Source organism: Zea mays, chromosome 5, assembly GCF_902167145.1.
Source record: "Zea mays cultivar B73 chromosome 5, Zm-B73-REFERENCE-NAM-5.0, whole genome shotgun sequence".
Classification (NCBI taxonomy): Eukaryota; Viridiplantae; Streptophyta; class Magnoliopsida; order Poales; family Poaceae; genus Zea; species Zea mays.
Genome location: NC_050100.1, coordinates 9708721 through 9718681, shown reverse-complemented (window position 1 = coordinate 9718681; position 9961 = coordinate 9708721).

The following is a 9961-nucleotide window of genomic DNA, read 5'->3' as shown; positions in this document are numbered from 1 at the left end:
TAAGACTAATATGTTTCCATGAGCATCTCATGTATTAAGTCTTAGATTGAAAGGGAAATGGACTATTCGGCAAAGACATCGCTTTCACTCTACATCTTCGGTATTATCCCTTCTTGCCGGTATTCCGCCATTCTCTCCAAATTTGGTATAATCTTCACTCGTATATTATTTGCCAAAGGGGGAAAGAAAGTACGAGGGCTTATATTTCACTCAAAGTATCTGTTTTTGGCGATTCATGCCAAAGGGGGAGAAAGTATTAGCCCAAAAGCAAAAGGACCGCACCACCACCAATATTCAAAATTCACAAGGTCTTGAAATGATGAATTTTTCAATCGGTATCTTAATTTTTCAAATTGGTATCTTATTATATTAAAAAAGGGGGAGAAAGTAGCACCTTCAAAAATTGATATCTTAAAACCCTCTTGAACACCAAGAGGAGGAATTTATTGAGGGGGACTTTTATTTAGTCAAAGGAAAAGCATTTGAAATAGGGAGAGAAAATTTCAAATCTTGAAAATGCTTCGCAAAATCTTATTCATTTATCCTTTGACTATTTTGCAAAACAATTTGAAAAGAATTTCCAAAAGAGTTTGCAAAAACAAAACAATTGGTGCAAGCATGGTCTAAAACATTAAATATAAAGAATGCATTCATGCAAATCTTATGAAATGATAGATTGGTTTAATTCCAAGCAATCTTTGCATATATATTATGCAAACTAGTTCAATTATGCACTTATATATTTGCTTTGGTTTGTGTTGGCATCAATCACCAAAAGGGGGAGATTGAAAGGGAAATAGGGTCAAACGTCTTCCTAATTGATTTTGGTGGTTGAATTGCCCAACACAAATAATTGGACTAACTAGTTTGTTCAAGATTATATATTTTACAGGTGCCAAAGGTTCAACACAAACCAATCAAAAGAACAAGTTAGGTCTCAAAAGGAAGGAACAAAAAGGGAACCGAAGACTGCCCTGGTCTGGCGCACCAGACAGTCCGGTGTGCCACCGGACAGTGTCTGGTGCACCAGGGTGCTTCAGCTCAAACTATTCACCTTCGGATTTCACAGGCGCAGCTCCGCTATAATTCATCGGACTATCCGGTGTGCCATCGGACTGTCCGGTGCACTAGCGGACCAACGGCTATCTGCGCGCAACGGTCGACTCTGTAAAGTGAACAGTGAAATTCAGATATCAGAGCAGCGAGTCAGAGGGGCACCGGACTGTCCGGTGTGCCACTGGACTGTCCGGTGCCACATGAGGACAAAGCCTCCAACGGTCGACCAGCTCCAAGCCCCAACGGCAGGATGACGTGGCGGCGCACCGGATATTGTCCGGTGGCGCACCGGACTGTCCGGTGTGCCCTTCGCCAGCAGACTTCACCAACGGCTAGATTTTGGTTGGTGGCTATAAATACCACCCCAACCGGCCACTTCAAAGGCCGAGAGCCCAAGCAACATTCCAAGTCATCTAGTTGACATACTCAAGCCCTCCCAACCACATATATTCATTGATCCATCCTATACACAAGATTTAGACCACTACAACAAACACAAGTGCCACAAAAGAGAGAGCAAGCAATAGAGAGCTACTCATTTGAGTTTAGCACTAGTGCCTTGTGAGATTCATTGAGAGATAGTATGCGCTACATCTTTGTGTTCATTTGCGCGTGGAGTTTTGACTCCCATTGAACTTCCTCCAAAGTTTTGGAGGCTTGTAAAAGCTAGCAAGAGACACCAAAGAGTGTGGTGGTCCTTGTGGGATCGAGAGTGATCCTTGAAAAGAAGAAGAGCTCGCCGATCCTTGGGTGATCGGTGGAGAGAGGGAAAGGGTTGAAAAAGACCCGTCCTTAGTGGACTCCTCAACGGGGACTAGGCCTTTGAGGGCCGAACCTCGGTAAAACAAATCACCTGTGTCTCGTGTGCTTATTGCTTGTGATTTGTTTGTCCTTTCCCTTTCTAAGTCTTTCCTTGCACTACTCTTTGCTATTTCTATTTGGTGTTGCTTTTAAGTTAAATTCTCATTTAGTGAAGCAATACTTTGCAAGAGAGAACTTGTGTTATTGCTCTTCTTGCCTAAGCCTTCTTGATTTATTCTCATAGACTTATTAGTAGTATTGACTTATCAATTCCGCATTATTTGAAAGCAATACTCTTTACAAGCAAGGACTTAGTTTTTATACTCCGATAATCATATATCTTGTTCTAACCACTAACCGAGGGATCTAGTTGGGGGATAAAGTTTTAATTTTCAGGTTTCGCCTATCCACCCTGTTGGGGACTTGTTCTCAAATGCTATGAATCAAGAACAAGGCAACACAAAATGTTAAATGTTAATATCCTTCGTCCTTCGAAGCATTATTTCCCCAAGGATATAATGATTTTTGGACGAAGGTTATGAAGGACATACCTTCATAAGCATAAAATATAATAATGAAGAAGGAAACATATGAAACATAAAGATAACATAAACAGTTGTGTATTATTGTCGACTCATTTCCATTTTATTATGATGGAAAGATAAAAATGATATCAAATTATAAGTGTACCTTCAGCTCGTGAGAAGGTAAAAGCACAAGTGTGACGCAAAAGCCAATGCCAAACCAGCGTGTACAGTACGGGGATACTGTTCACCTATTTATAGGCATGGGTCGCAGCCCACGCAAAATTACATTAATGCCCCTTACATTTATCAATAACTCTATGATAATTCTTCGAGGTCTAATCTGGTTTTTCATCTTTAAGTCGGTTTCCTTTTCCGCCGCTATTCCGAAGCTCTTCTACACACAACTTCGGCTCTGCGCCAACCTTCGTGTTCTTTATGCTTCTTCATACCGTGGCTCTGATCCGAGTCCGAAGATACCTGTCAATGTACTTCAGAAACATTGTTAAATCATGTTTTTGAGGACCTTCGGAAGCCGAAGGCCCCCAACAGTAGCCCCTCGCAATATTAATTTGTTAGAATGATAAATTCAGATTGCGAAATGGACGAAGGCTATAAGCTGAAGGTCCGAAAAACACCTTCCTTTTGCTAGAATAGCAACAGTCATTGGCAAATGGGGCCCTCCAGTCTCCGACATAATAGGTTTATAAATACGGGCTCGCCACAATTTATTCGGCACGCTCTCTTGCCATCTGTTTTACCTGCTCAAATAGTTTTCTGCCTACAAATATTTGGTTGCCTCCCTAGTTTTGAGCTTCGGAAGCGAGAGGCAAGAATTCCGAAGGAATGTCTGAGGAGAAGAAGGTTGCTGCCGAAATGAAGCTGAGCCTTTCTGAAGAGATGCATCTGGGTTTTCTTGAATCAATGGCAAAGACGAATACAGAGAAGATTACAAGGGAGATTTTAGAAGGTTTATCTGAAGATACTGGTGAGAGTGACAGTTACGATGCAGATAGCGGGGGTGAAGATTCCGAAGATCGGCCATGGCGACCAAGCCATTCAGTCTTCGGAAAATCAACTATTGGGCAAAGTCACCTTGAAAACATGAACGGGAGATACTTTCGAGATATGTCCATTGTGAGAGCAGATGCCGGAGAAAGAACTGTGCCGAGCCCCGAAGATGATGAAGTCGTTATCTTCCGAAGCTTTTTAAAAGCTGGGCTACGATTCCCTTTAAGCAGATTCGTGGTAGAAGTTCTGAAAATATATCAGGTTTACCTTCATCAACTTACCCCTGAAGCAATAATAAGAATGAGAATCTTCGTCTGGGCTGTGAAGAGTCAGGGTCTAGAGCCAAGTGCGAAAAGCTTTTGCAATATACATGAATTGTTATATGAAACGAAGCCCTGGGGTAAAGAGCAATATCATAACAACTTTGGTTGCTACAACTTCGGTGCTCGCTCTGGATCAAGTTGTCCCGTGCCCACCTTTCGGAAGAGATGGCCCGGAGAATGGATGAAAGAATGGTTCTATGTAAAAAATGATTTGAAGGTTCGAGAAGATATTAAGGATATCATCATGTGCCCCATCTGGCAGCGCTTCGGACTCCGGAAACCGAAGGTAGAAATGAATGAAGTAGCCGAAGAATGCCAACGGGCCTTCGGCGTAGTCTGCTCTTTTATCGGGACAAGGGATTTAATACAAGAACACATTGCCTTCAGAGTGTGGCCTCTTGCAGATAAATGGGAAATGCCGAAAGAAACTGTTAAAGAAACTGACGAAGGTGGGTTAATCAGGCTGAAATATACATTCAAGTATGGAGACAAGTTCGTTGAACCAGATGATGATTGGTTAAAGAGCATTGAGACTTTAAGTGATGAATTGCTTGGGGTATATTCGAAGGCCGAAGACACTGCATTGTCAGCGGCTTTCGAAGGCCAAAAAAGGAAAATACTCAACCGGGTATTTGATGCAATCGGGTTCGTCTACCCCGACTATCGCTATCCAATACGAGGGCAAAAAAGAAAAGGCACAACTTCTGCGAAAGAAAAAGCTGCAACTGCTCCTAGTGAGCCAGCACCGAAGAGAAAAAGGGTAAAAGTTCTCACACATCGGCCACGCTATATTGAACCAGCCACGGTGCCTGAGTTCACCGGGGAGACCTCTTCGGCCACCGAGGCTGAAGAGCCAACCCTGCTGCCAGAAGTCGCAAAAATGGCCGAAGTGCCAGCAACAGAAAAGATAAAAGAACCGGAGACGGAAGAAGCGAAAGCATCAGCTGAGGGAGTGAAGGTATCAGAGATTTTAAGTCCTTCAGAAGAAATTGAAGCATCAAAAATTAAGAAGGGGCCGACAGTGACCCCTAAAAGGAAAAGAATGGTTAATGTATTAGATGTTTTGGAAACAATTAAACTTCCAAGCACAACCCCAAAGAAGACTGCTGAAACTTCTGAAGCGCTTGCTGAAGTGTCCGTTGCTGAAGCTCCGAAGCAACAGACTGGAGTTGAAACCGGGCCTTCAGAACCAACCAAGGTAATACCTTCGGAAGCAGAAGAAGTAAAAATTGCAAAGGCAACCGAAGAAATGAAAATGTCAGAGCCAGCTTCGGTCGAAGAAATTGATACCGTCGTCCCCGAAGCATCTGCCAAAATATACGACTATATCGTGCGACATGCTTCGGGGAAAAAGTTATCGGAAGAAGAAATTTTCGAAGCTAACCACTATGCCAAAGAATTGAAATATCCGAAGGGGGCTCTAGTGTTCAATGGGACGAACGAAGAAGATTTCCTATACTGCCTCCCAGACAACAAAGAATTATCCGTCTGTCGGGAGATGGCTAGAAATATGGGGTTTCCGAAGCTCGAAGCTGGCTTATGTGCTATGACGAAAGAAGATCTCGCGGATAGTCTTGCGTATAATAGCCTGAAGGTATGGGAATTAGACGTTTGGAAATTTTATAATTCGTAACTCATTCTTTTATTCTTATACGAACTCTTTTTCATATAGTGTTTAATTCTAAGCAACGCATTGAGGGCACAAAAGAGTGCCGAAGACGAGAGCTATGAAATTGCGTTCAACAATCTACGATCAAAAGTTATTAAACTGAGGAATGAAGCTCTGGAAAAAGATAAAATTCTGCTTACATTGGTAGACAAGGTAAAAAGGACGAAGCTGCTTCAAAGGTCCAGGCCGAAGCTCAAAAACGTGAAATTAAAGATCTTCAGAAACAGCTAGCTAGAGCTAAAGAAGAACGTATACTTGAAGAGACAAAACGAGAGCTTAGTGACCAATTGGCCAATCATTTGGAGATAAGTGTTAAGGAGCTTCGTGCATCCCAGAGAAAATGCTATGTTAAATCCATAGAGTGCGTCAAGAAAATAAAATCCAGCTTCGCCAGCGTTGGTGCATTCTCTAGCGAAGAGAATTTTTCAAGAGGCGATCCTGAAGGTCCAATGGAATGGATCAGTCACGAAGCAGAGGCCTTCGAGGAAATTCTGAACAGCCGCGACGACATCTGCGCTTTTTTGGGTGCTAGAGGGATTGCTACTGTTTTGGAGAAGAAAGGTTGCGAGCATGTAAAATCCTTAGCGCAGTCCGAAGCTACTTTGTCTACTGAAGACATTAAAGACCCCTCACCCGAAGCAAGCATGGTCGGCGGAAAATTCTTCACTGATATCTGGGATAACGGCGGCCGAGAATTGGCGCAAGAAATTATTCAAAGGAGTGAAAAAGGCATCCACGATGCTAGAAAAGTAGTGGAAGCTGCCGAGAAAAGTACAGAGCCCGAAGGGCACATAGGTATTAATTAGTGATTTTTATCATGCTGTAATTTTTAATTTCAGACTCTGTTCTTGGTTTGTAACAGTAATATAACCGTATCTTTTCTTCCCTCAGAAGCTGCTGAGGCATCTCCGGGCCCCCACCCGAAGGGGGACGATGAAATTAGAAAAATGGTCGAAGCCATTATGGACAAGGTTGTCGACCAACTATTGAACGAAGCTGCAGAGATAGTGCTTAAAGAGGATTGAATGCCATTGTAGAAACATTTGAAACGTAAAAATGTGTAATATATTGTAACTTTAAATATAATATACAATCTATTTATAGTTTAATTCTTTACGATGCATGAAACTTTGCATACATACCATTTTTTGAGCCTTCGGCGAAAAAACACCTTCCCTTCTTTTCATGCTTCGTGAAGGAAATCCTTTCTATATCATAAGAATTTGCTTATTTCTCTGATGAAAAATGTCCAAGCTCCGTGAAATATTCTTCGAAGCTGTAAAAAAGTTTTGTGTTGCGTTTCCGATGAGGCTACACTTCATCTCGATTTGTCTTGTGTCTTAACATGATTTTCTCTTTTCCAAAATATGTTCCGAAGGTCAACACTGTATCCCCTTCTTGTTCCAGATGCATTATGTTGTATGATGCTTATGTTATGCAAGAATGATGTGATGATGTTATGTTATGCAAAATGATATTTGTGCCGCAGATACATATCCCTGTAATAAAGCACACACACTTTTTATATCAGCGCTGACTTTTCGCTGTAAGCCTCCCTTAGGAGCTTCTTCGCCTTTTACTTTCAGCGGAATCAGCGTTTATTTTTCGCTGTAAGCCTCCCTTAGGAGCTTCTTCGCCTTTTACTTTCAGCGGAATCAACGTTTATTTTTCGCTGTAAGCCTCCCTTAGGAGCTTCTTCGCCTTTTACTTTCAGCGGAATCAGCGTTTATTTTTCGCTGTATGTTTAGAAAACTTACACTGCGCTCCCTTAGGAACGACTTTTTACTGCTTCGAACAATTTGTACTGTGTCCATTAGATCAAATTTTTGATAATACAAAGATCCTTCAAATCAGTATAAGTTCGTATGCTTCAGCAACTCAAGCCTATGGAAAAAACATATTTTTATTATGGTAAAAGACGAAAGCATTACAAGGAATTGAAATTCAACTAAAGACATTTAAGCTCTTCATAATTGTTCCTTATTATCAAAAGGGTAATAGCGAATGTAGAAAATGCAAAAGAACTGCTGTTGAGGTAGGATATTTGTCAATAAATGTGCTTCGACTCTGGCACAGTGCTGTTGACTGTGCGAGCTTCGGACTCTTCTCTGAAATCCCTCTGAAGATGGTTGTGCTGACTCCCTTCTGGCTGTTGTCCTCGCTGGATCGGCGGTGGCGGTGGAGGTTGCTGCCAAGATGCTTGGGGTTGGCTCGCCGAAGCAACAGAAGCTGCAGGGTGGTTGCCTACATATTCTGGAATATAAGGTGAGTGATACGAAGCAGTATGCATGACCTGCTTCGGCTAACTCTGTTGCGCTGCTGCTTCCGCTATTTCCTTCTGCTTCTGGATGGTAACATGGCACATCCTGGTAGTATGGCCCTTGTCTTCACCACAGAATAGGCAATATATTTTCCTTGGCTGGTCTCCAAACCTGTCCCCGAAGCCCCTGGCGCCTCTGCCCCTTGGCGCTGGCGGCCGAAAAGAACTCTGCTGTTGGGCCGAAGCTTGTGAAGAGTGTTGTGGCCTTTGCTGCTGACTCCCTCGATCATCAGTTTGAGCAGAGTTATGGATTGACCTAACATGCCTCGGGTGAAATCTTCCTCCGAAGCCCCTGGTCATTTCAGAGAACCTGAATGCTTCCTCCCTTCTTTGGCGGAAGTCATTGTCAGCTCGAATGTATTCGTCCATCTTCTGGAGCAGCTTCTCCAACGTTTGTGGTGGCTTCCTGGCAAAGTACTGCGCTGATGGTCCCGGCCGAAGCCCCTTAATCATGGCCTCAATGACAATTTCATTGGGCACTGTTGGCACTTGTGCCCTCAGGCGCAGAAACCTCCGGACATACGCCTGAAGGTACTCTTCATGGTCCTGGGTACACTGGAAGAGAGCCTGAGCGGTGACTGGCTTCGTCTGAAACCCTTGGAAGCTAGTTATCAGCATATCCTTCAATTTCTGCCAAGAAGTGATTGTCCCTGGCCGAAGAGAAGAGTACCAAGTCTGAGCAACGCTCCTGACGGCCATGACAAAAGATTTTGCCATGACTGTCGTATTGCCACCATACGAAGATATGGTTACTTCATAGCTCATTAGGAATTGCTTCGGGTCTGTGTGACCGTCATACATGGGGAGCTGGGGTGGCTTGTAAGACTGTGGCCATGGTGTAGCCTGCAATTCTGTTGAGAGAGGAGAAGCATCATCAAAAGCAAAGTTTCCATGATGGAAATCTTCATACCAGTCATCCTCATTGTGGAAGCCTTCGTGATGAAGCTCTCTGCGTGGAGGCCTTCGACTTTGATCATCTTGGATAAGATGACGAACCTCTTCGGAAGCTTCGTCTATCTGTCTCTGAAGATCAGCTAGACGAGCCATCTTCTCCTTCTTGCGTTGCACCTGTTGCTGAAGGATCTCTAGGTTTTGGATCTCCTGATCCAGGTCATCCTCCGGAGGTGTTGGACTAACAGCCTTCCTCTTCTGGCTTCGGGCCTCTCTAAGAGAAAGGACATCCTGATTGGGATCCAGCGGCTGTAAAGTACCAGCCCCTGTCGCTGAAGCTTTTTTCGGTGGCATGACGAAGGTGAGGTTTGCCGAAAGTGTTCAAGACTCAAAAAATGGAAGTGAGTTCACCGGAGGTGGGCGCCAATGTTGGGGACTTGTTCTCAAATGCTATGAATCAAGAACAAGGCAACACAAAATGTTAAATGTTAATATCCTTCGTCCTTCGAAGCATTATTTCCCCAAGGATATAATGATTTTTGGACGAAGGTTATGAAGGACATACCTTCATAAGCATAAAATATAATAATGAAGAAGGAAACATATGAAACATAAAGATAACATAAACAGTTGTGTATTATTGTCGACTTATTTCCATTTTATTATGATGGAAAGATAAAAATGATATCAAATTATAAGTGTACCTTCAGCTCGTGAGAAGGTAAAAGCACAAGTGTGACGCAAAAGCCAATGCCAAACCAGTGTGTACAGTACGGGGATACTGTTCACCTATTTATAGGCATGGGTCGCAGCCCACGCAAAATTACATTAATGCCCCTTACATTTATCAATAACTCTATGATAATTCTTCGAGGTCTAATCTGGTTTTTCATCTTTAAGTCGGTTTCCTTTTCCGCCGCTATTCCGAAGCTCTTCTACACACAACTTCGGCTCTGCGCCAACCTTCGTGTTCTTTGTGCTTCTTCGTACCGTGGCTCTGATCCGAGTCCGAAGATACCTGTCAATGTACTTCAGAAACATTGTTAAATCATGTTTTTGAGGACCTTCGGAAGCCGAAGGCCCCCAACACACCCCCCTCTAGGCGACTTTCAGGATGCTCACACGGGAGCGCATTGACGCGCGAAGAAACAGGCGAAACTTTTGTATTATATAATAGTAAAGATAAATATTTTTTGTTAAATGAGCGGTGGTATCGGGGGAGAGGGCATGCGCGATTGGATGACGTGGGGCGATAGAACGGACGGTGCAGATGCGTGGACGGCAGAACGGTGGTTCATTCCAAAAGATGTAAGAGACTTTTTTGCAAGAAATGACATAGTATGACCGTCAAAACTGGTGCTTCAAT